The sequence below is a fragment of the Anguilla rostrata genome, chromosome 11 (assembly GCF_018555375.3).
Source record: "Anguilla rostrata isolate EN2019 chromosome 11, ASM1855537v3, whole genome shotgun sequence".
In the NCBI taxonomy this organism is placed as follows: Eukaryota; Metazoa; Chordata; class Actinopteri; order Anguilliformes; family Anguillidae; genus Anguilla; species Anguilla rostrata.
Window position 1 is genome coordinate 41,694,885 of NC_057943.1, and position 26,392 is coordinate 41,721,276.

The following is a 26,392-nucleotide window of genomic DNA, read 5'->3' on the forward strand; positions in this document are numbered from 1 at the left end:
TGGCAGTGAAATAGTGAAATAAAATACGTCACATAAATCGGCAATAACAGAAACTATATTGCAGACCCTCAAAACATATGGTCTAATAATACACAAATTACCCACACACAAAGACAAATGTGAAATATATCTGTCATTATATCTTCCTCGCATATTTACAGAGTATTGTACTGTATAGTATTGTACTGCTGTGGGGGCAGTCTGATCCTAACTCCACCAGGTATTGCTGAGAAACACAGAGTGGCCTTGTGCATTATAATAAACCCTGCTTTTCTTTCACCAGGAAAAAAAAACGGCTGGAGAATCCTGAAGACACGAGCCATTCGCTGGGTGACAAATTCTGCACGTGTAGCGCTATGAGTCATCCTTTTCGGGGGTCACGGTCCGCCCATGCGAGCAGCTGCACTGCCGGTCTCTGCACTGGCTGTCCCCTGTAGGCATAGGACAGATAATCCCTGTGTGAGTCTGTATGAGACAGAGCCTTACACACAGAACAGAACGGAACGTACAGAGGAAACCCTTCTCTCTTCAGACTGGGAGTCTTTAGCATCACACAATCATCAATGGCCTTCAGTTGAGTACTGGCTAAGTTACGATCCAGAAGTAGCAGGGAGGCATCGGTGTGCGATCCCCTGATTAATATAGATGCTGAAAATATACAACATTAAAAAACACAATCCACAGAAATACACAAATCTATACATTCTCAATAGCTGGCAATCATCATTACTATGATCATTAACTACTACAACAACTACTGCTACTACTACAAGTACAACTGCTACTACTACTACTACTACTTGTGTTACTACCAGTACTTCTACTACTCTATTACTACTCCTACTAATAAAGATAAATAACTACATGCATCATTAGGAGTGGTGGCTGATGTAAATCCCTGCTGCTGTAACAGGATTGGTGTTGAGCCACCGTGCGTGAGAGAGTGCCACAGGAGGAGCCCTGATCTGAACAGATCCCAACTCGGAGGTGACAGAGGCCTCGGGCCACGTATGACTCCTTACGCAACCGGCTCTGCCACAGAGAGGAGAGCACAGCAGACGCGCTCGGCGGCGTCCTGGAGGAGCACGCTCGCCCGGGAGGGCCGGCCGCTCCCCGCCCCGCCGCCGCCGCCGCCAAGAGAGGGATGGCTGGGGGCGGCGTTTCGTCACCGCTAACAATTTCCCCAGCGACAATAGCTGAACAGACAATGGCCGTCTGGTTCCCCTGCCTTGTAAAGGATGTCCTCCGTTTCATATTGAAGAGGGCGCCGCCGTGACGCATTGGCTGACGTCCCGACGAGCGGGAACACCGGTGCCTTGTATAGCAGGCATTGTGTTCCCCGTGAATAGGAGCCACAGAGGCGGGCTGGTCAGGGAGCTGAGGAAGGGGGCCAGGAGTTCGCTCGCAGTGTTCGAGGAGAGAGACAAACGAAACAGGCGAGCTTAAAAACGCATCTCAATAAACATCCCAAAAGTGGATTCATATTTTATCACCCAAAACAACTCGTTTTTTGGTATCTAGTCCTTAAACAACTACTCAATAAATAAATAAATGAAAAATGAACAAATGAATCCTTTTATTGGAGGAGCCCAGCCGAAAGGGAGAGCACAGATCTGCCAGCGCATACAGGGCCTTGTCTTTAGCTCCTGCAGCTGCAGCGGCTTTCACCCGTCAAACTGGCAGCCCTCCCCCTCGGCCCTCCGCACCGCAGCAAAGGCCCCTTTAAGTGAGACACGCTCGGCTGCTCTTTAACCCCGTGTGAGGGCTGCCGGGGGAGCGGCGGGGGCAGCGGGGGCTGCTGGGGGGGCAGCGGGGGCAGCTCCGGTGCTTTGCCTGCTGTCAGTCCTTCTCGCCGCTTTCCCGAGCTCCGCTCGTTCAGGACCTCGGACAGCGGCCACATTCAGCACCGGGGACAGGGGCAGCGTTCAGAACCCTGGGCAGCAACAGCGGCGTGGTTCAGCACCGCGGACAGCGCTGCCTTTCGGCTCTGCGGGCTGTCAGTGTTCAGCACCACGGACAGCGCCAGCTGAGCACTCGTATATACAGATGCAGGCACAGCTGAGGTTTATGGCTCGTTGCCTTCGACTGGCCTGCTATAAAATGAAGATCTCTGTCTCTTTGGGGCGGGATTTCCATTGTTGGAGCCTGTTGTTTCGGGCCAGTTCCTCACAAAAGGTCTTTATGCGACCAGCCAAGGTCGAAGTAACGGCTCCCTGCCACCACCACTCACTCCCGCTGCCCCCCCTGCCCCCGTCCCGCCCCCGTCCCACCCCCTCACCCCCTCCCCTTCCAGCCCCTGCACAACAGCTAAGTGTGTTTAAACTTGCCAGTTTAGTTCCTTTTTACAGCTCTGGATGATCCTTGTTTCTATAGAGTTATTTCACCTAATGAAGGGGACTAAAATGGCCATTGGCCAAGCTGCTATCATTGATTTTTGAGCCTGATCCAATCACCAGCCAATTTGCCCAACTCACCAGAAAACATTCTTTTTCACTATTTTTAAATAAAAGTCAGAACAGATGCTTCAGAACAGACCAGGATGAAATCAACCACGAGCAATTTGTTGAACAGATACAGATAAACAGACATGAGACTATGTAAAAAATGCATTCTTCCAATTTAATTATAACCGCGAGAGTCACTGTGGCCCTGTTTGTTAAAGCATGTGTGTACCTATGGTCAAGGAGAGTTTGTCAACAGTGTGGTCACAGATAGCACAGAACAACTAGAAAGTTAAGCTGTCTGTTGTATTTCTGCATATTGCTTTTGCTGAGCTGTGAAAACATACTGCATGTCCTTCTCTGAAGGACAATAAACTTGAAATGTTGCTCAGCACACAAACACTGCTTACAGTAATATAGCAAAACGTTTGGTGCTCATCAAAATAACAGAATTCAGACGGGGTCCGGCGAGCACAAAATGTGCTTAATCAACGTTTTCCATTCCGCTCAATCAATAGAATAGTTCATTAGCAGCACATGCATAATTAAGTAAATAAATATGAAACCTTAGCTCGGGACTAATTCCCATCCCCTAAGTGCACCCCGGAGGCTCTTCGGTTCCCCTTTGCGAGCGGTAACCATGGCTGCGGTGCCTCTGTCGAATTGCTCAAAACGGGCTGGGGGGGGGGGGATGTGCCCGCTCCTCTGGGCAAGGTGAGCGCAGAGGGCGTGGGGGGGGGGGGGGGAGGGGTTAAGCTAACCGCACACCGCCCGAAATTTCGTAAGATCAGAGACACGGCCGCAATTATTTCTGCATCCCCGCGCCTTATTTTATTTTATTTATTTTTTTTTTTTTTTACCGAGAGGGAGTGCTTCTTATAATAACCCAACGCGCTCACTTAATTATACTTACCCCGGGCGCTCTTAAATTAATTATGCAAAACGAGTGCAGTGGAATACGGGGTGCGGAAATTTGCGGCGGTGGTGCGATGATGCGCGGGTCCTGGAATTCGGGAAAGAGGAACGCTGGGTCACGGGTCAGGCCTCCCGTTCCACACGGGACCGTAAACCACGACCACCGGCTAAAATAAACCCGTCAAATTCGCTAATGAGCAAACGATTAAAAATGGCCACATTACTCATCCGAGCTGAGAGAGATCCGGCGGTATTTTTACACTGCCCGCATTTCTTTACTTATTCATTACCGCACTCGTTATTATTAATAAACTTTATAACGGTTTAACGTCTCAAAGCTCTGGCGGGCGTTTAAATGCCAAGCGATATAATCGCCTCTGTCGCACTCCATCACGGTTCCCAAAAACACCCCGAACCAGGCGCTGCTCTGCTCCTCCCGTCGCGCGCGCAGAGCGGTCCAATGGGAGCCGGCCGCGCGGGGGGGGCCCGCGAGAGGCGCCGGGGAGGCGTGAGGTCGCGCAGGAAGACGCGGCGCGATTCTGAGGGCGGAACGCAAAGCCCTCTGTCGTGAGGTGCGCAGTGGGGGGGTGTTCAGGCAATAGAGCCTTATTTGTGGAGGGAACCCACATGAACGCCATCGACTCCCAGGGTCTATAGATAAGTTCCCCCCTCTTCCCCCCCCCTCCGGATTTGGGAGCCCCCATTCTCTCTCCGCACACCCCTGCTTTGTGCCTTCCAACGCCCCCGTTCCCCCCGTTCCCCCACAGAATAAAACGCCACAAGAAGTTGAGAAGCTTGCCCAACGCGTCATCCCTTCCGAAAGGCAATCAGCTTTCATCGCCCGCACGGAGAGGGGCGAATGTGAACCTCGGACGTTGAGCTTCCAAAGAACTTCTGCCAACTCTCCCCTTCCCCCCCTTTCTGATTCCTCTTAATGCAGTTAGCCCTCCAGAAGAACCCTTCATTTACTGCAGGAATTCTCCATTATTGAGAAAGAAACCTTGGTATGCAGAGAAATAGAAAAGGAAGCTGAATGCATTTTAAAAATTTTATTATTATTATACTCTGAACACAGAAGATATTGTTATACTCTAACACAATAGAAACCTATTGTGCTTCTATTGTGTTATATACTCTTTTCAAATTTTGAATTGTGCAGAGTTTCTGGTGTGTGATGCGTCATTATTTTTAACTTGTGCAAATTTCCATACAAAGTACTTCTACTGCAAGATAATGTCTAATCTTTATGTTTTGGGGGTTGGGGGGAGGGGGGGGGAAGCTAAAGAGGAAAGTTGAGGCGTGCCTACACTTATGTGAATCGGCTGCTTAAAACTGCAACGGGATTCATCCGCAGTCGTCTTCATCATCCAGGGAGTTTTTGAGGTGAAGGTTCTGGAAGGCTTCTCCACAGCCTCGCCTTGTGTTTCAGGTGACCCGGCTTTGTTCCAGCTGTGTAAGCCATTTAATTCCTTGCGATTGGGAGACGGCTCCCTGAGCAAAGTCAACCACCAGAGGTTTATAACCCAAAGGGCTTAAAAACGTTGAGCTTCGTTGCACTCGGGGTAAGAGAGGCTACTCTCAGCAAGCAGAGGACAGCTCAAGCAGACGTGTATCTGATGCAGCACCTGAAGAAGAGGGTTGCTTAGGAACACACCGGAGAAATTCTGAAATGAACCGGAAGAGGAACCCTCGCCACAGGCCCCATCACACCTGTTGGACGTAGCTTTTTTAAAAACATATATGTATACTGACTGTTGTGTTGTGGTGAGTGCGTAATAAACTGAGCGCATTGTCCTCCCCCGCTTCAGCATATCAGCCGTGGTAAAGGGACAGAACGTTCCGAAGGTAAGCCCTCAGCGTGGAACGACGGGGACGAAGGTGAGGAGAAGAGAGATAAGCAATCGCTGGCGAGGGGGAAAGAGTGGGATGAGGAATTAAAGAAGAAGAAGCGCTCGCAGGACAGTGCGGGAGGTAATTACGCGGGATTCCAACTGTTAAAACTGATTATCCTCAGACTTTCAGCCAATTATTTGAAGACTTTCAAATGAGATTCCCGCGGACCCACTGATCAAAAGTTAATTGCCTCAAGGTTCTGAGTGTCAGAATGCTGCCGCGGCCCCCCTCTGATCTCGGGAAAGGGGGGGGGGGGTGAAGCATCTGTCACGCGCGAGCCGCGGTGTGCGCTAATGCGCCGTGCCGCACGAATCCGGGCGAGCGGCGGGACTCCTGACGACCCGAGGCCCGTGAAACCCCGCTGCCCGCTGGGAAGGCCCGCTGGGAAGGCCCGCTCCTCCCGGCGGGCGCCACTCCGAAAACCTGGAGGAGGCCAGTGGCCATAAACGAGCCAGGCTCCGGTGCTCGCGAACCCCGTGAAGCCAATAACGGGCCGCGGGGCAATTAGGCCTCCGATGTGGCAATCAGCAGAACTGCAGCCTCAGCAGTGCCGCGGGGAGCCGGCTCGACAGCCCCTCTCTGAAGAGCAGCGATATTAGATCTGCTTAATGACGTCCCCTCCGAGGAAACGCCATTTCACACGCTGGGCTCCGCGATCCGGCGAAGCGCGTTCAGTCAGTCCTCCGCAGCTCAGCCTCAGAACGCAGCGACGCCACGCCCCAAGGCGCTCGCAAAACGAAGGCTCAGAACGCAGAAATCTTTCCGGAGGTGAATTATGCTCCTCGTGGGTGCTTCTTCACGAATGACGACCAGATGAAGCTTTCACCGCTGGTGACCCGTTGACCTTTAATGACCCTGGAGCTAAAACAGCAGTAAAAAAGGAGGCTCTTTTAATTGAGGAGGTAATTAAAGGGGAGGGGCCTGTCCCACTGAAGCTCCATCGATAAGCCCGCTCCAGCGCTCTCCCCAGCTTTTGCCTGCAGAAGGCCATCGATTTCAGATGCAGCGATGACAACCTGCCCATCGATCCCGGAGCAGCATGTTATGAGCTGCATTGTGACCTATGATGGGCCATGCTCGCCTGCAACGTGACCTGTGATTGGCTGTGGTCACCTGTAATGTGACCTCTGACAGGCCCTGCTCACCTGTAATGTGACCTATGATAGGCCTTGCTTGCCTGCAACATGACCTATGATAGGCCGTGCTCGCCTGCAACATGACCTATGATAAGCCATGCTCGCCTACAACATGACCTATGATAGGCCGTGCTTGCCTGCAATGTGACCTATGATAGGTTGTGCTCACCTGCAATGTGACCTGTGATTGGCCATGCTCGCCATGTTCCAGGCATTTGCAAATTGACGAATAAATGAATGAAAGAATGAATCAGACTAAAGCAGCAAACTTCCTGCTCCATAATCACCAGTACAGGCTAACTGGGGGGAAAAGTCAGCTGCAGAATCCATGAGGCTCACAGAGATGGGTCTGCACAGCAAACTAAAAGTGGCTTCTTTCATATCTGTGGGCAGCAGCAAACCCACCTCTCCACCCACATTGCTGAAGTGCCTGTGACTAAACTCAGCAAAGTCCAAATTGATCTACATGTGTTTCTGCTAAAAAATGCGCCACAAAGCCTAACTTCAGCAGAGCAAGTCACTTGAATGAGAAACGCAGTCAGCCCTCAAACCACTTCATTTCAGCTGTGCGTTTCGTCCACAGTCACATAAATGCCAACCATTTGGAAAATTGAGGGATCTTTCGCATTTGTGATGGAAATAATATGACCAACGTCATGCAGAGAAGGCAAATAACTGCCGTTTACATGGTTGGTGAGAGTTAAGTAGGCATTTCCTGCCATGGTATTGTCTACCGTGCAACATATATCTTTAGATACCTTTCATCACCGCTAAAAGGCAGGCCAGTTTCCCCCGGTTTTAAGAATGTGCAGATGTTTTTGACAGGCATGTGCTTGTTAAGAGGAAAAGGCAGACCATTTTCCCCCGGTTTTAAGAATGTGCAGATGTTTCTGACAGGCATGTGCTCGTTAAGAGGAATTTTAAAGGGTGTACATCCCTTCAGCTTTCAGCAAAATAAACCGTAATGAGGAAAATGATAAGACAACAGACCAACGAGAGCATCCGTGACAGAAAATGACCTGGAGAAACAAAATGCCTTCCGTCACGTCCTCAAAGATCCACAACCATGCTAAAATACTTCAGCTTCTGTGACATAAGGAAGTCACGTCTAAAAATTACCATACCGTTCCTCCCCAGGTGAACAGTGCTTAAAAAACTTAATTACAAGACAACATTATCAGACTTTCATTCACTGTACAGGAACAGGCTGCAGGGCTGACACAGAACACAGAAAAGGAAGAATATCAGTGAAAAATAGTCTTCGGACGCATCTCACAATCTGAGGAAAGGGAAATATTATGTCTTGCTCAAGGACACTTCGACACGCCCAGGGCGGGGTTTGAACCGGCAACCCTCCAACTGCCAGACAATCGGTCTTACCTCCTGAGCTATGTCGCCCCTATATGAGCTTCCTTACTTCCTGTACCCTAATCTACAGTATATGAGCATCCTTACTTCCTGTACCCTAATCTACAGTATATGAGCATCCTTACTTCCTGTACCCTAATCTACAGTATATGAGCATCCTTACTTCCTGTACCCTAATCTATAGTATATGAGCATCCTTACTTCCTGTACCCTAATCTATAGTATATGAGCATCCTTACTTCCTGTACCCTAATCTACAGTATATGAGAATCCTTACTTCCTGTACCCTAATCTACAGCATAAGAGTATCTATACTTCATATACCCTAATCAATAGTATATGAGCATCCTTACTTCCTGTACCCTAATCTACAGTATATGAGAATCCTTATTTCCTGTACCCTAATCTACAGTATATGAGAATCCTTACTTCCTGTACCCTAATCTACAGCATAAGAGTATCTATACTTCATGTACCCTAATCTATAGTCTGAGAGTATCCTTCCTTCCTGTACCCTAATCTACAGTATATGAGCATCCTTACTTCCTGTACCCTAATCTACAGCATAAGAGTATCTATACTTCCTGTACCCTAATCTACAGATATGAGATCCTTATTCTTACCCACTCACCATGTACTTATTATGGTTTCATGGAACCTTGGATGTTGTCCTGGACTCTTTGGGTAGTCTCTTAAGGTACCATTATTTGACTATTCAGTTTTCTTCTAAATCATTTTATGAGATACAGCTTATTTATAAGTCATAAGAGATCACCCCTTACAACCCCTAATCTACAGTATATGGTAACTGGTAAATACTCATTATATGGCTTTATCCGTACTATGCTCATTGGAGCAGTGAGAGGCTTAGTCCTAGTCTTCTAAGGAATTGAGCCATTGCCAACCCTGTGACCCTACTCTGATATGTATATGAGCATCCTTACTTCCTGTACCCTAATCTACAGTATATGAGCATCCTTACTTCCTGTACCCTAATCTACAGTATATGAGCATCCTTACTTCCTGTACCCTACTCTACAGCATAAAAGTATTCTTACTTACTGGTTTCATGGGAACCTTGTTTTTTATGTTGTCCTGGACTTCTTTGGTGCTAGTTCTGCCATTGGAATGGTATACACATTTATTTTGACATTTCAGTTTTTTCTTCTTAAATCACATTTTTATGAGATACACAGCTTAATTTATAAGTCTATGAAAACTCCATAGAGAGTTTTCAAAAAGAACATTTGTGTTTCTCACTTTTGACTCTGGGAAAAAGGTCTATTTCCTCAGTTCTGTTCAAATGACAGCTGCTGAAGTCATTCCTAATTCTCTTTATTTTATGAAATATCATCCATTGGCAATTACCTTGTTATGACAGATGTTTGACATAGCCTGTGAGCGAGTGTTTTTGGTTTTAAATCATATTAATGGTAAATCACAGATAATTATCTAAGTCGTTTACATTGATCTTTGCTGCATGATAGTTTGACCTAGAAAATTAAATCACTCAATCAGTTCATTTCAAAAACATCTGCCACTTTCCATGACTTCTAATTTTTTTAAATAAAACGTTACAACTATTGAAATAGATGTGTAATGTAGCAAAGGAAACATCTCTGTTTCACCTGTAAGACTGCAGAATGAAAAGGACGGTATGCTACACAGAAATCAGCAGAACAGAACAGACCTGGGTCAAATACATATTTAAAGTATTTGAATTACTTTTAAATACTTTAGAAACTATTTGAAATTCAGAATTTACAAATACAGCGTATTTAAAATACAAAATGTATTTGAAAATACATTTAAGGAGAATTTGCATGTATTTGCAATTACTTTCAAATATGTCTTTAAAAAAAACATTTGAAATACCGAATTCTCAAATACAAAGTGCTTGATGTAATGGAATTATTTGAAAATACTATCACAACAGAAGGCCAGTTGTGCAACATGCGCAGTTGCACTAAGCTGTTGAAAGACTTGAAAAGCACTGGATATGCGGGAACCTATCAGCTCTGAAAGTTGAGCATTTTGTCTAATTAGAGGACAGTATTTTGATAAGACGCGCCAGGTGACTGCAGATGGCCCCAGTCCAATTGTACCATTGCTAATTGGTAGTGAACATGCACGGCTGAATTCTATTTTATCAGTGTCTAACCTAACTGTAAATATGGCTGTTGAAAGCTCTGAGAACAGAAAAAGAGGAAATACAGTAAAAGGCCACCAACTGCATGGGTACAAATAAACTGGCAAGTAGCTTATCAAGAAGTCTGAATTTGCCATCCCCCCATGCAAAGACATGTACGAACATTTAGGCTACTGTCTGTTAGAGGCAGCACATGGTTTGTTTAAAATTGCCAACGTAGGCTACCCTTACTCATAATCTAAATTCAACCCCTAGCCCCCAGTAGTTCCCTGGAGTAGATTGTACTAAGAACTCTGGGATACCCCCTTCAGTATGAAACCTACATTGTCGGTTGTCTATCATTGAAATATTTCAAAATATTTTAAATTTGTATTTGTATTTTTATGTATTTTTAAAAGGCTCTAAATACTATTTTTAAAAGTATTTGGTTTCCCAGGATTAGTATTTATTTAAAGGAATTTATTTTTAAATACTATATATGAAAGTAATTGGGTTTCCATTGATATAATTTAAATAAATCAAATACAAATTATTTCATGTGTTAATGCATTTTAAAGTACTTCAAATATTTATTTCCATGCATTTTCAAATACAGACACAAATGCGTCTGATACAGTCAGAGTTCGCTTGTATTTGCACTTGTTAAGTTCTGTATGTCACTCATTCAATCAGAGTGCGCTTGAAAGTAGCATGTTTTTGTACTTCAGACGTACTTCTGCTGGTGGGATATACTGAGCCAGCAGTCGGTTTTTGATAATCCTATAAAATCTCAACTGCTGAAGAGATGCAGCTTGGGATAATAGATATAGGTATAGATAATAGGTATTCTGGAAAGATTTTGTATTCCCCAAATAATACATAAATCTAATTTAAAAACAACAAATAATGAGGAAATGCTCGGGTATGAACCCTCAGCAGAGAGACGTTCAGCCAGCTGTAACATGCAACGATATGATGGGAACTGGGACTTGAAAGTTTATAAAGGTGAAACCAACAGTAGAAGGCAGACAGCATTACGCATTACCAAGCAAATCAATCTTTGGATCCCAAAACGAGCCAGCGAGCAAACATGAACTAAATTACTAATAAACCGGGTATCTAGTGACTTCACTTTTAAAGGACACCTGGTGTGTTTAAACACTTTATTTCATTTCATAGCATTTCCCCTTTCCATAGCCATTTAACAAAAGCAAATGTTGGGTTAGCTAGCAACAGACATCGTGGTGGACTGCCTTCTTATAAGCATAATTTGCTACACTGAGATTCATTGTGTAGCAAGCTGGCATCTATCTAAACAAGATCTACGCCAGGGTTAATATTTAAAGTTTGTATTATCTCTTTTCATTCATGGCGTCTGTTGATAAGGATAGCAGTTCTCATGAAAGTTTCATTGGAATGAAAATGTCATACATTTGAGGGGGGGGGGGGGGGGATTCTGTAATTCATAAAAAACCACCATGCATTCTCTTTTCCTGGTATACATTGCTTTTCTGATGGAAGATGTCCAACATAGCAACGGTAACCAAGGGAAGTACCACTTATTTGGCTGGTTCAAAAATGACTGATGAATTGCAGTGTGCCAATGAAACAGCATCGGGTAGCAAAGCTGAATGAAAACAACTTCAGGGCGAGAATGTTAAAAACACGTCTGGTTCAACAAGCATTTATACTTAAGTACAGCTTAAGTGTAAACACTTGTGTAAACCGACAATTAGGGTTGCTGTGGAAAAATACAATGAGCTAACTATAAATTGTTTATTCGCTCTTCAATGCAGTCTATGCGAATATATGCAGACACCTGATATGCTGCATGTATTTAACTGAAAACCCAGTTTTGGTTGTTCATACATTTCAAATGTTATGATTATTATTTAAGGAAAACCTTAATTAATGTGGGATGAAATCACTCGTTGTTTTGTTATGTTTTTTACCGTCTCTGGCTAAAGGTATTCATGAAATGTGCCATTGATGGTCTGTGTGCGAAAACTCACGTTTAAGACTGACCTTGTTTTTCAACCTTTCGTTTTAACCGTGCGCAGCTCCTCTAATTTTCTTTTGTTGATACTGTCCTCTTTACTTTTGTGGGAGGGGGCGTGGGGGGAATGCCTAACGACCTCCTGGTACAGCTGGCAGCCGGCGCAGGACGTTCACACATCGCCAAAGCACGGCTACTTTGCCTGCTAATCAATGCGGCTAAATAAAGCTATAACGCTCGCTCAATATGTATCTCACCCGGGCACAAACAGCCACTCTCGCCGTCTCATTCCCCGCCGTCGGCCAATCGATTCCGTCAGCCCGCGCGCTTGTGCCAGTGCCCAGATGAGATCTGTGTGCGGCAGGCAATGCGTCTCGGCTCAGGAACGGCAATTCCCGCTGATTTGTAGCGCGAGGGTGACCGTTTGTGCGTCTCTATTTAAGAAAAATAAAGCGCAGGTAAATTGAATCTGAGGAAATTCGAAGCTCACCGCCAGGTAGCAACATCAGGTAGCCCCGCGATAACTACTTGGAATCATTCACTGACCAGACAGCCGGTTCACGGGTGCTGCGTTGCGTTTGTGATTACCAGCTTTCAAGTAGCCGCGACGTTACAGCTCAGTTTAAGGGGATGGGCGTAGCCAGAGACTTGACATGTGTGCTTCCAGGTTAGAAAAGCCAGCAGTTCAGTTTTTATAATAATTATTTTTATATCGACGTTTTACTAAATATGTTCATTTAATGTAAATGATTAAGAATTATGCATGCCTCGGAGATAAATTGCATCATGTAGCTTCTCACTCTTGCAACTAGACAGGAAACCTGACCTATGAGAATGGAGTCACCTGATTGGCGGGTGCATAAATAAGAAATCTGTTTTCGGACAAGTTGAAAGGGAAACCTAGTCGCATCTATTCCGTGGGGCTTTCTGTCATCATTGTCTCGCTGTCTATCTGTACGATTTTATCTGACAAGTCGATTTAGCCTTGCCCTCAAGGAGATAACCCTTACAGTACACATTCATTAAAATGTCTTTGAAAATGAGAGCCAAACTCCTGCGAAATGACCTTGATGCCATGCCATTGTGGTAACCCCCCCCCTCACACACACCCCCGCTAGCCTGGGAGGCTTAACATGTCGATTAGTTTCACATCTATTACTGTATCTCTTCACTTCTTTCGCAGATTAAACAGCAAAGTTTTTTTAATGGCACTGCAGGCTTTTACTCTTGGATAAAACAGCAGTTGCTGTTGTCCCTTCTGCACCATCTGTTCCACAGTCTGGGGCACACTTTTTTTTTGCTGTTGTTTATTTTGAAGGAAATAATTCACCAGGAACTGATCCTGTTTGTAGCTGCCTGAGGGTTTCTCTTCCACAGCTCAGCTGAACTTTTTAAAACTGCAAATTCGATATCAAATGTGCGGCAAACACCTTTTTGCGTTTGTTTAAACAGTTCAGGATTTTTTTTTCTTTCCTTATTTGGCTCCTTCCTTTCTCAAGAGTACCAAAAATCTGACTTCATTATGCTGCTTTAAATCGCAGGCCTAAGCATGCATTCATTTGTATTTTGAACAAAACGAGAAAGAGAGCAGCTTTCTGCAGCATGGAACAACCTCATACAGGAGATACAGGCTGCTTATAGGAGCAGGAGGACGTATTTATTACAGGAAATGTATTTATTCCTTTTTTATCCTAGTTTGGAAGCCCTGGATACAACAGGTTTGCACACACCCTGAAAACTGTACACACCCTGCACACTGTACACGCCCTGCACACAACACACCCTGCACACACCTGCACACTGTACACACCCTGCTCACTGTGCACACCCTGCACACACCTGCACACTGTACATACCCTGCTCACTGTGCACACCCTGCACACTGCACACCCTGTGCACACCCTGCAAACTGTACACACCCTGCACACACCCTGCAAACTGTACACACCCTGCTCACACCCTGCACATCGTACATACCCTGCGCACTGTATACACCCTGCACACTGCACACACCCTGCGCACACCCTACAAACTGTACACACCCTGCTCACACCCTGCACACCATACACACCCTGCGCACTGTACACACCCTGCACACCCTGCACACTGTACACACCCTGCACACACTGTACACACCCTGCACCCCCTGCACACTGTACATACCCTGCACACTGTAAACACCCTGCTCACACCCTGCACACCGTACACACTCTGCACACCCTGCACACACCCTGCTCACACCCTGCACACTGTACACACCCTGCTCACACCGTGCACACTGTACACACCCTACACACCCTGCACATTGTACACACCCTGCCCACCCTGCACACTGTACACACCCTGCACACTGTACACACCCTGCACACTGTACACACCCTGCACACTGTACACACCCTGCACACTGTACACACCCTGCACACCCTGCACACTGTACACACACTGTACACACCCTGCACACTGTACACACCCTGCTCACCTGCACACTGTACACACCCTGCACACACCCTGCACACTGTACACACACTGTACACACCCTGTCACACCCTGCACCCTGTACACACCCTGCTCACACCCTGCACACTATACACACACTGTACACACCCTGACACCCCACACTGTACACACACTGTACACACCCTGCAACCTGCACCCTGTACACACCCTGCACACTGTACACACCCTGCACACTGTACACACACTGTACACACCCTGCACACTGTACACACACTGTACACACCCTGCACCCTGTACACACCCTGCACACTGTACACACACTGTACACTGCAACTGTCACACTGCACTGCCATATACACACACTGTAGGCAGAGTGCAGATGTCCATTTGCCAGTGTGCGAGCGTGTCGCAGGTGTCTTGTGGTGCTCGAGCCTTTGTCACTGCACTATCGAGCTGGCCCAGCTCTTCCCTTAAACCCGCCTGAATTTATGCCCTTCATTACACTGCACATCAGGCCACCCAAACAAGCCTCATGATCATCGCTCATCCAGCACATAAAAGCACGCGCACCCAAACTCACATACAGATATATATGCACTCACTGGCTCTCTCTCTCTCTCACACACACACCAAAACTCACGTACAGATATATATGCACTCACTCGCTCTCTCTCTCTCTCTCTCACACACACACACCCAAACTCACATACAGATATATATGCACTCACTCGCTCTCTCTCTCTCTCTCTCACACACACACACCCAAACTCACATACAGATATATATGCACTCACTCGCTCTCTCTCTCTCTCTCTCACACACACACACCAAAACTCACGTACGGATATACTGTATATGCACTCACTGGCTCTCTCTCTCTCTCACACACACACACACACCCAAACTCACGTACAGATATACTGTATATGCACTCCCTGGCTCTCTCTCTCTCTCACACACACACACACCCAAACTCACATACAGATATATATGCACTCACTCGCTCTCTCTCTCTCTCACACACACACACCCAAACTCACATACAGATATATATGCACTCACTCGCTCTCTCTCTCTCTCACACACACACACACACCCAAACTCACATACAGATATATATGCACTCACTCGCTCTCTCTCTCTCTCACACACACACCAAAACTCACGTACGGATATACTGTATATGCACTCACTGGCTCTCTCTCTCTCTCTCACACACACACACACCCAAACTCACATACAGATATATATGCACTCACTCGCTCTCTCTCTCACACACACACACACCCAAACTCACATACAGATATATATGCACTCACTCGCTCTCTCTCTCTCACACACACACACACACCCAAACTCACATACAGATATATATGCACTCACTGGCTCTCTCTCTCTCTCACACACACACCAAAACTCACGTACGGATATACTGTATATGCACTCACTGGCTCTCTCTCTCTCTCTCACACACACACACACCCAAACTCACATACAGATATATATGCACTCACTCGCTCTCTCTCTCTCACACACACACACCCAAACTCACGTACGGATATACTGTATATGCACTCACTGGCTCTCTCTCTCTCTCTCACACACACACACACACCCAAACTCACATACAGATATACTGTATATGCACTCCCTGGCTCTCTCTCTCTCTCACACACACACCCAAACTCACTCATTATATATACATACTGTATGCACTCTCTCTCTCACATGCACGCACACACACACACGTGCATGCACACATTCTCACACACACATACACACATTCTCTATCTCTCTCTCTCACACACATGCACACAAACACACACACACACAATCATGCGCACACACACACATGCACGCACACACACACAGTCTCACACACACATACACACATTCTCTATCTCTCTTTCTCACACACATGCACATGAACACACACACACACAATCATGCGCACACACACATGCACACACACACCCGCATGCACACACACACACACACAGTCTCACACACACATACACACACTCTCTATCTCTCTCTCTCACACACACACACACACCTAAACACACACGCACACACATACACACACACAAGCATGCGCGCACACACATGCATGCGCACACATACATGCACACACTCTCTATCTCTCTCTCTCACACACACACTCACGCACACACACACAATGCATCCCGCTCTGCTGTGCAAACAGGACGCAGCGTGCACTGCTGGGGATGATGGGAAATTATCCGTCTTGCGAGGGCCTGGCGATTGCTCGTTCTCCTCGCCGCGCAGATTGAAGCGGCTCCATCTCGCTCTGCTCCCTGTCATGTATCACACACTTATCAGCATCTATTTCCCCTCAGTCCTGCCGCGATGGCCGCCATCCATCTTCCCCCCCCGCCTCATTAGCTCTGCATCCAGCACGAGGGCCCTGTTCACCCCTCACTAATCTCAATGCAGCAAGACACGAGCTGGGGCCTGGGGAAGGGCGGGGTGGGGTGGGGTCCTGTACGAGGGCCCTGTTCACCCCTCACTAATCTCAATGCAGCAAGACATGAGCTGGGGCCTGGGGGAGGGCGGGGCGGGGTGGGGTCCTGCACGAGGGCCCTGTTCACCCCTCACTAATCTCAATGCAGCAAGACACGAGCTGGGGCCTGGGGGAGGGCGGGGCGGGGTGGGGTCCTGTACGAGGGCTCTGTTCACCCCTCACTAATCTCAATGCAGCAAGACACGAGCTGGGGCCTGGGGAAGGGTGGGGCGGGGTGGGGTCCTGTACGAGGGCCCTGTTCACCCCTCACTAATCTCAATGCAGCAAGACACGAGCTGGGGCCTGGGGGAGGGCGGGGCGGGGTGGGGTGTCCTGCAGAAGGGCGGGGTGGGGAGGGGCACCTCTAGATTGCATGCCTATTGGACCAGATGTGAAACACACCCCGTGGCGTGCAGAAGTAGACTGAGGCATTGTGGGAGTTGTGGCATTGTGGGAGTCACACGGTCCCTTGTGGCCACACGGGTGCCCGGGATTCGACAACCGGGCCATCAACCATAAATTCTCCAGGTCCGAAACAGCAGCCTCACTGGGCAAATCGCTCGTTCAGAAAAAAGAGATTATCATCGCCTGAGATCTGATTGACCTCAGTGATTAATAACCGAAGGCATCTGCTGAAAAGAAGGCTTGCCAAATAAATTGATAAGAGCAGATAATAAATAGCTTTCAGAAGGAGCGGGAGCTAACGACTTGGCATCGCTATATACCTGGCAGTGTCATTTTTTATTTATTTATTTTTTTTACTTTGTGCCACCTACCGTAAAACTTTATCAATCTTGTCCAACCGGGAAAGCTCAGGGAAGGATTTCAGGGTCGGCCGATTCATGCTCTTTTGAAGAAAATAGGAGGAAAAAATAGCCCTTTTTCCTCATGGAGTACTCTGCACGTCAAAAGTAGATTAAGAAAAATGAGTCGGACGGTTTTTTCATATTTCGCCTGCTGTTCTACGACATCATTTTGACAGTGTCCTTTTTCACCTCCAGTAGAGCTGATGACTTCCAAAGCAATATTAAGAGCTCCCCCCCCCCCAAAAAAAAACAGGAACCAAAAAAAAAAAAAAGAAAAACCATCTAATGGGTGCATTTCATTGCCCCAGTGGGGAACGTCAGCCAACGACTGAAAGACCCAACACTGCTCCACGACCTTGTCTCCACTCTGTACATGATGTACCTGTAGGACACAGGGATAACACGTCATGTACCTTTTCTAACCGTTGAAGCACAATTCGCATCGTTACAGTGTCTACACGCTTGGCAGCTGCCAGCTTAAAAGATTAAAGAGGAAAATCATGGAGACAAATGTGATGCTTGCAGTAATGGTGTTCTAAAACTCAAAACTCGAATGGGCAATTTTACATTTATGCGATACTTGCTTTTTTATGCTAGTTCATTTTGGAGGAGCACAGCTTTGTTATTAGAGAGAGGCATAGAAAAGAACATGACATGCAATTTAATTATAGCTGCACTGCCAAAAACCTGGTTGCAGATTTATAAATATAATTCTGTTTGCTCATGCCTGAGTTTGTCATTTTCACCGGTACATTGGCAGCTTCCCAGGGTTACGATCATTAACTTTCTATATGTGCCAAAGAAGATATATTGTCATATTTGCTTTGCAAGGCAATATTAATCTTTCGGAAAAGCTCAAGAGAATTGTCTAGCTTACAGAGATATAAACTGATATAATCATTTACGATCAAAATGAAATAAGCAGATGGTTTTTCCAAGTCAAAATTCGCATTAGGGGCAAGAATATGGCAATCAAAATTGTCAGTACACAATGATGATCAGAAATAGTTGTAGAAACAATGTTTCGCCAATATTGTAAATTTAATTGCACTTTACTTCACAATTCACAATAAAGAATGCAATGTGCGCCGGTGCAATGATACGGATTATGCGTGTGAACTGGCAAACAGAAACACAAATGTTTATCACCGTGTGTGTGTGTGTGCATGTGTATATGTGTGTGCGTGCGTGAGTACGTGCATGCATGCATGTGTGTGTGTGTGCGCGTGCGTGAGTATGTGCATGCAGGTGTCTGTGTGTGCGCGTGCGTGAGTATGTGCATGCATGTGTGTGTGTGTGCATGTGTTTGCGTGCATGAGTGAGTATGTGTGTGTGTGCACGTGTGAGTATGTGCATGCATGTGTGTGTGTGTGTGTGCGTGCGTGCGTGAGTATGTGCATGCATGTGTGTGTGTGTGTGTGCGTGCGTGCGTGAGTATGTGCATGCATGCATGTGTGTGTGTGTGTGTACGTGAGTATGTGCATGCATGTGTGTGTGTGTGCGCGTGCGTGAGTATGTGCATGCATGTGTGTGTGCGTGAGTATGTGCATGCATGTGTGCGTGCGTGCGTGAGTATGTGCATGCATGTGTGTGTGTGCGTGCGTGAGTATGTGGATGTATGTGTGTGTGTGTGTGCGTGCGTGCGTGAGTAAGTGCATGCATGTGCGTGTGCGTGAGTATGTGCATGCATGTGTGAGTTTGTGCGTGAGTATGTGCATGCATGTGTGTGTGCGTGCGTGAGTATGTGCATGCATGTGTGTGTGCGTGAGTATGTGCATGCATGTGTGTGTGCGTGAGTATGTGCATGCATGTGTGTGTGTGCGTGAGTATGTGCATGCATGTGTGTGTGCGTGAGTATGTGCATGCATGTGTGTGTGTGTGTGTGTGCGTGAGTATGTGCATGCATGCATATGTGCATGTGTGGATGTGTGTGTGTGCGTGAGTATGTGCATGCATGCATGTGTGCGTGCGTGAGTATGTGCATGCATGTGTGTGTGTGTGCGTGAGTATGTGCATGCATGTGTGTGTGCGTGCGTGAGTATGTGCATGCATGTGTGTGTGCGTGCGTGCGTGAGTATGTGCATGCATGTGTGTGTGCGTGCGTGAGTATGTGCATGCATGTGTGTATGTGTGTGTGCGTGCGTGAGTATGTGCATGCATGTGTGTGGTGCGTGAGTATGTGCATGCATGTGTGGTGTGTGCGTGAGTATGTGCATGCATGCATGTGTGTGTGCGTGAGTATGTGCATGCATGTGTGGTGCGTGTAGTATGTGCTGCAGTGTGTGGTGCTGCTATGTGATGTATGTGTGTGTGTGTGTGCGTGCGTGCGTGAGTAAGTGCATGCATGTGCGTGTGCGTGAGTATGTGCATGCATGTGTGAGTTTGTGCGTGAGTATGTGCATGCATGTGTGTGTGCGTGCGTGAGTAAGTGCATGCATGTGTGTGTGTGTTTGTCGTAACATCATCAGAATCAAAGAGCCTGTAAGATGTATTGATCTCCTCTTTGTCTCCAGCAGGGTAATTCAGTCTTCAGCGCCGGGGTGGCATGGCGGGCGTGAGGCTACAGCTCCATTCCGAGCGGCTGTCGGAGCATCGATCCCCCCGTCCGTGCAGCGGGGCTTGCTCTGCAGTCAGCGGGGCTAAGTCCGGCTGACACTGACATCTCTCTCCTCATACTCAGGTCCTAATGTGTGACAGACAACAGGGGTGGAGCCACACTCCACTGCAAACAAGGACAACACATCCTCCGAATCCTGATGGAGCCAAACACAGCAGCCTCGTTCTTTTAATGAACAAGAGCACAGGCTAGACCAAAATAGACAACGTTAGATTACCTAGATCTGAATAAAAATCTGTGCAAGCGTACTTTTTTAGAAGTATTCCTTGTTTTGTTTATTTTGGATGCTTATTAAATACTACACAGTAAAAAGTTCAGTGTTAAATCAACTCTTACGGAGTCCATTTTACTCAAATAGAGTAAATGCGGTCCGTATTGGACACATATAAACTCTGTTAAGAGTTGAAATAACACTTAACACTGAACCTTACTGCATATTGCGTTCAGTCTAGTTTACCGATCATCAAGGGGGCAGTTTCAGTTTAATTTGAGGGGGCTATTCCAATCCAAATCTCATGAAGTGGGGGAACTGATCATTAATTGTAATCTTTAAGCAATGAAATTGGTACCGACTTGAAATTCCCCATTCGCAATAGGAAATGAAATAGAAATAGAAAAAGAGATCTATTCATTGGAATCGGAATGGACTTGTCATTTAGACATTCTGAGCTGGAGGTGAATCAGCAGGGGCTGGACGTTTCCCTGCTCGGCCAGCTCATTCGAGGGGATAATTGGGCAGAGGCGAAACTGACGAAAATCAGAAAGGGTAAGAGGCCGATACGTCCGGCCTGTCGCCTGAAGTCCGCAGTGCTGAGGTTACACCCCGCCTCTGACACTGCAGAGGAGTAATTCCCCAATTTGGAACAGCAAATCGTCATCGCTATAGATCCAGGGGAAAGCCAGGTTAATGGCATGAGAAGCACAACCAGCCGTCATTCTGTCTAGGGTACGCTGCTCGGACTGCAGCAGACAAACAATAAAAACCTCTCTTCTGAGAAAACGAAGACGTCCAAAGTTCATATTCGAATCCGTACTAAACAGGAAAAAATAAATAAATAGGAAAAGCTATTAAAGCATGAGGTCAAGATAGATATATTTCCAACTTCCTACCAATATAACCAACAGTTCCTCTATTCGGTTTCACCATCTCAAATTTCATGATTGCACATTCAGATTTTCCACTGGAAATGCAGGTTCCTCTTCTGAACATGCCGTCTTAATTATGTTCTGCTTTCATGAACAGGGGAACTTCTGGTTTATAATAATAATAATAATAATAATAATTTTGTATTATATAATATAGTATCTGTAAAGCACAAGAGACTTTCTACACTACGTAGCACCTCATATTGTACATACACACCATTTAATGAAAATAGACTCCAGAAATATTCTCAAAAATTGCTCTGCTTTGTTCTTGGTATAGTCCCAGGGTACTTATTGAAAAGGTTGTCAATTTCTTACAGCTAATGTACAAAAAATAGGAAACATTCCTCTGTGTGTGTGTGTGTGAGAGAGAGGAGGTGAATGTGTGTGTGTGTGAGTGATTGACTGAGTGAGTGAGTGAGTGCGTGTGTGTGTGTATGTGAGAGAGAGAATGTGTGTGTCTGTCTGAATGAATGAGTGAGTGACTGAGTGAGTGTGTGTGTATGTGTGTGTGTGATGCATTGTTGCACTCTATTTCCAATGCCTTAGTATGGAATTCTGAAGTCTCCTCATTGGCCGACTGAGACAGACTCTATTTGTATAAGTCTTCTCATTGGCTAACCGAGACAGGTTCTTTTTGCTGAAAGTCTCCTCATTGACTGACTGAGACAGGCTCTATTTTCTGAAAGTCTCTTTGGCTGACTGAGGTAGGCTCTATTTGCTGAAAGTCACCTCATTGGTTGGCTGAGATAGGCTCTATTTGCTGAAAGTCTCCTCATTGGCTAACTGAGACAAGTTCTATTTGCTGAAAGTCTCCTCATTGGCTAACTGAGAGAAGTTCTATTTGCTGAAAGTCTCCTCATTGGCTGACTGAGACAGGTTCTATTAGTTTTGTCCTTGGCTGAGGTTGTAACCACTGCTTACCTGCATAGTTTCTGGTCCAGGAAGGTTAGAATGCACACTGTCTACATGCTGCACAGCATACTCTTTTCTTCATGAATGGAAGTGCATCTTCCAGGACCATTTCTCTGGCAGCCATTTTGCATGGCTGGAGAACAACTATAAACAAAAATGAGGTCCACTGCTACATACTGCAGATGACTAGCAGACAGCTTAATGCATAATTTAAACAGAAACCTAAATGCACTTTAGAGCAGAGCAATTGATTGCTATTAGATTGCTATCAGTTTATTGTTATACTATATTAATAGCATCAAAGAGATAATATATGCAGTCACATGAGTCTTTATTTCTGTCCAAATTTACAGTCAACTTGTGATTTACAGATTTGTAGGCTGAGATTGCGGGTGAGGGCAGTCCATCTTTCTCTGTTCTGCCAATATACAAAAATACAAATTATTGCTACTTTCAGAAATTGCAATACTGTATTGCAATATTGAATGCCTGCAGTTCCCAATGCAAACTGGGTAGCCCATAACCTTGCCAATCAAAGCGTTTTAATGATGCACAGATAAGCTTATCTGACTTCTTTTCACACTGCCATAGGGCCTCATGTATAAAGGACATTATTTACAAGCCAAATTAAGCCTGTCGTACTTGTCTTGGTACCAACCAGATAGGGATCAATGCTTGTAAATCAAGGACAACAGAGCGTGTGATTTGCTGCAGTGGTCTGGTTTATAGTTAAGGCGAATTACATCAAAAGGCCTCTACAAACCCCACAATAGATACGTTTTGTGTCAGGTACATCAAAACAAACATATAGGCTCTGAACAATGATCTCAGACTTGATATTAGACCAATGTTTTCAGCAGAAATCCACAGTGCAGTCACGTGAGCGGGAGGAAAGAAAGATGGTGGGGTCAAACCAGGGGGCCCGAAGCCTTTGATAGCCCGCCTGACTTTGAATCAAAAGACAGCCCGGATCACACGAAAATACGGAGCTGCGGAAGTCAACCCAGCCCTTGGCACACATTAGCCCCGACCATAAAAACTCCACAGTTCAGCGCGATCTTTATACCTTTCGCAGACATTTCCAAAATGGGATGATAATATTTGATGGGTTTGAAAACCAAGAATTTTCCTCCAGGGTAAAGATGTACAGTATTCTTTTTTTTTTATCTCCGGAGCTGTGGGTCGGATGAACACATTTACAGTTCAAATATCAGTTTGTTTGTTTTTTTGGTGGCAATTGGGGGATTGGAGAGAAAACGCGGGGTGTTGAAATCAGGAGCCTGCCGTCCTAATTACTGTTTTGTTTCCCCTCCGCACACAGAAAAGATATTTAACACGATGTGAGTTTTGCAGGTGCTATATTTTTCTCAGTCCTTCCCCCAGTCGATGGAAATGTGCAGTCAGCTGCTCAGTAGAAAGAGGAGGCACTGAGCTGGCTGACTGAATTCGGCTCTCCAGCTCATAAGCACCACAGCTCTGAATACTGCTGTTTGGCGTTGTAGAGGCATGAGAACTGACAGGATTTTATTTTTTGTTAGTTTAGATTTTTTTTTTTTAAACCACTGCTACCAAACACGCCCAGATCCTGACCTCACTACAAAAAGCGAGAATAGTGAACAGACACAAATGTAAAGGTGTGCCTTTAAAAAAAAAAATTAATGAATAAATTTCAATCGTTTCATCGTTTAAGGTATTTAATCTCATTTCTCAGGCTCCCTTTTCTTAGGTGAGGGCCCGATTAATTACCTGTCAGGTGCCGGCTGCGGGTGGCTGGAATTGCAAAGCAGACCCTGCTCTGAAAAAGTGCTAAATGTGACACTTGACAAGTCAATAATCCCAATGGCTTATCTCTCGGTTGTGTTTTTCTCTCTCCCCCTCACTATTGATTGGTATGATAATTATTTCACTTAATCTCCGGCTTTAGGTATCCTTCCTCGGAGCCGCCCGCCCCCCCCCCCCCCTTGCGCTAATGTCTCTCTCGGACCGCTCCGTCTCCCCCCCCCCTCTCTCACAGGAGGCCCGTGAACCCCCAGCTTTAATGGAGCATCAGCGCTTTTTTTTTCTTTTTTCTTTTTTTTTTTTTGCAGGTTCTGTCCAGGGCCCAGGTGGAAGTGGAATCGATAGCTCAGAGAGTATCAGGCACCAGGCTGGCCGTTTCGGAGCTCTCGAAAAGACTCCACGAGCGGATGTGCCGGTGTGGGACCTGTTTCCCTGTCGGGATGGGGGGTGGGGGGGGGTGTGGGGGGGAGTGTCACCTTCACGGGTTCGGCTGGAGTACTAGAGGCGCCACTCGACGCTTGTTTCTACAAGCCGCAAATAAACCCTGGAAAAAAAGTTAAAATGTCTATGAATGGTCCTTCATTTGAGCTAACTAATGCACAGCACCTTCATAAGCTCTGAGTAAACACTGACAATGTCAACAACCACAAGCAGGCATATGGAGGTGTGTGTCTATTCGCAGGATAAGCCTATTTGCAGTTATATGAATGTTTACGTAGTGCTTTTGAAGGAAATATATACAGTTAAATGCAGAAGTATTGGGCCAAGTTAATTGCTTTTCCTCTGTAGTAAACACATTTGTATTTTCAAATAAAACAATGACTGAGGCAAAATTCTAAATGTTTGCATTTATTTTATCAATTTTTTTTTTAACAGACATTGAACTGTATTACAACAATGACATTCGACTAGTCAAGTTCTTCTATTTAAAGTCAGCATAAGTATTGGCACAAATGATCATCAGTAGTATCAAATTTTCAGGTTTGCCATATTACTGTATTTATAAATGGATAGTTCACAGCTTGGGTGAGCTATATCCTTTGGAAGTGTCTGTTAAGTCTACTTTATGAGAACACTGAAAACTGCAGATGAGGGCCAGAGAACTGAGTAAGAGAACCAAGAAAGCTACTGTGAGGGTGAAAGGAAAGAAATAATCAATTAGAGCTGTTGCAGAATGTTTGTATATTCCAATGTCAACAGTATGGAACGCCCTACAGAAAAAACGAAAAAGAGGAGGACTCAGGGAATCACCAGCGATCAGGCCGACTGTGGAAGACATCCGAAAGAGATGACAGGATGGTTTTAAGAGCTGTGGGAAGAAAAATAAATAAAAAATTGTCGGTTGGAGTAATAATGATCTCCATACATTGGGGGTGAAAGCATTACTGGACACTGTGCAAAGACAACTGAGTGAGGCAAATAACAAAGTCTACACTTCCAGATATGAACCACTCATCAGCATCAAGAACAGAAAGGTCACATTGGAATATATGGGGGGGGAAATTAATTAAAAAAGAAGGACATGATGTGTTTTGGAAACAAGCCTTACCGACAGATGAGACTAAGATAAGCCTTTACCAGAGTGATGGAAAGGTGAAAGTGTGGACAAGGAGAGGGACTGCACTGGACCCTTTGCATACTGCTTCATCGGTCAGGCACGGGGGAGGCGATGCGGTGGGCCTGTACGGCTGCGTCTGGGAACAGCTCAACGGCCTTTATGATGTCACCAGTGATGGCAGCAGCTGAATGACTGCTGATGTGTACAGTAACATCTTTCCCACCGATATTCAGAGAAATGCCACCAGTCTCGCTGGACAGAAGTTGATCATGCACCAAGTCAACGGCCAAAAACGTGCAGCAAACTTAACCAAGGAACTTGTCAGGAAGAAAAGGCGGAAGTGTTTGACATGTCCCAGTCCCTCACCAGATTTAAATCCCATTGAACATGTTTTTCACTTGCACAGAAGAAAACTAAAGTCTGGAACCGCAGAAAACACAACAACTGAAAGAGGCAGCAGTAAAATCATGACAGAGAATCTCAAAGGATCACATCATGAACCAAGTGATGCCCAAGAGTCACAGACTCAATACAGTCATCAAATATACAGGGTATGCGGCAAAATATTGACATTGTAAGTCATTAATTTTGTATAAACTTACTCTGTCCCAATACTCACTTCAATGTTTTTAAAAAAAGAAACAATTGAAATAAACGCAGACATTGCGAAAATTGCCTCATATTTATTGTCTGATTTGAAAATACTAATTTGA

General features: G+C 45.7%; 2 long non-coding RNA genes across 4 annotated transcripts in view; both read right to left on the reverse strand.

The window, feature by feature from the left end:
- Positions 1–12,504, reverse strand: part of LOC135234983 (uncharacterized) — a 53,213-nt gene extending 40,709 nt beyond the window's left edge. The window contains exons 1-3 of one of the 3 annotated variants that reach the window (XR_010324261.1): positions 12,424–12,504; positions 11,907–12,311; positions 281–431 (exon numbers count right to left, since the gene is read on the reverse strand). This is a non-coding gene — a long non-coding RNA (uncharacterized LOC135234983). Of the gene's footprint in view, positions 1–2; positions 432–11,906; positions 12,312–12,423 lie in introns of those variants that run through there. The other 2 variants (XR_010324259.1, XR_010324260.1) reach the window with 2 other exon arrangements.
- Positions 12,505–24,696: 12,192 nt separating this feature from the next.
- LOC135234984 (uncharacterized) overlaps positions 24,697–26,392 on the reverse strand; it is an 81,765-nt gene continuing 80,069 nt past the window's right edge. Inside the window, exon 3 of the long non-coding RNA XR_010324262.1 lies at positions 24,697–25,430. This is a non-coding gene — a long non-coding RNA (uncharacterized LOC135234984). The remainder of the gene's footprint in view (positions 25,431–26,392) is intronic.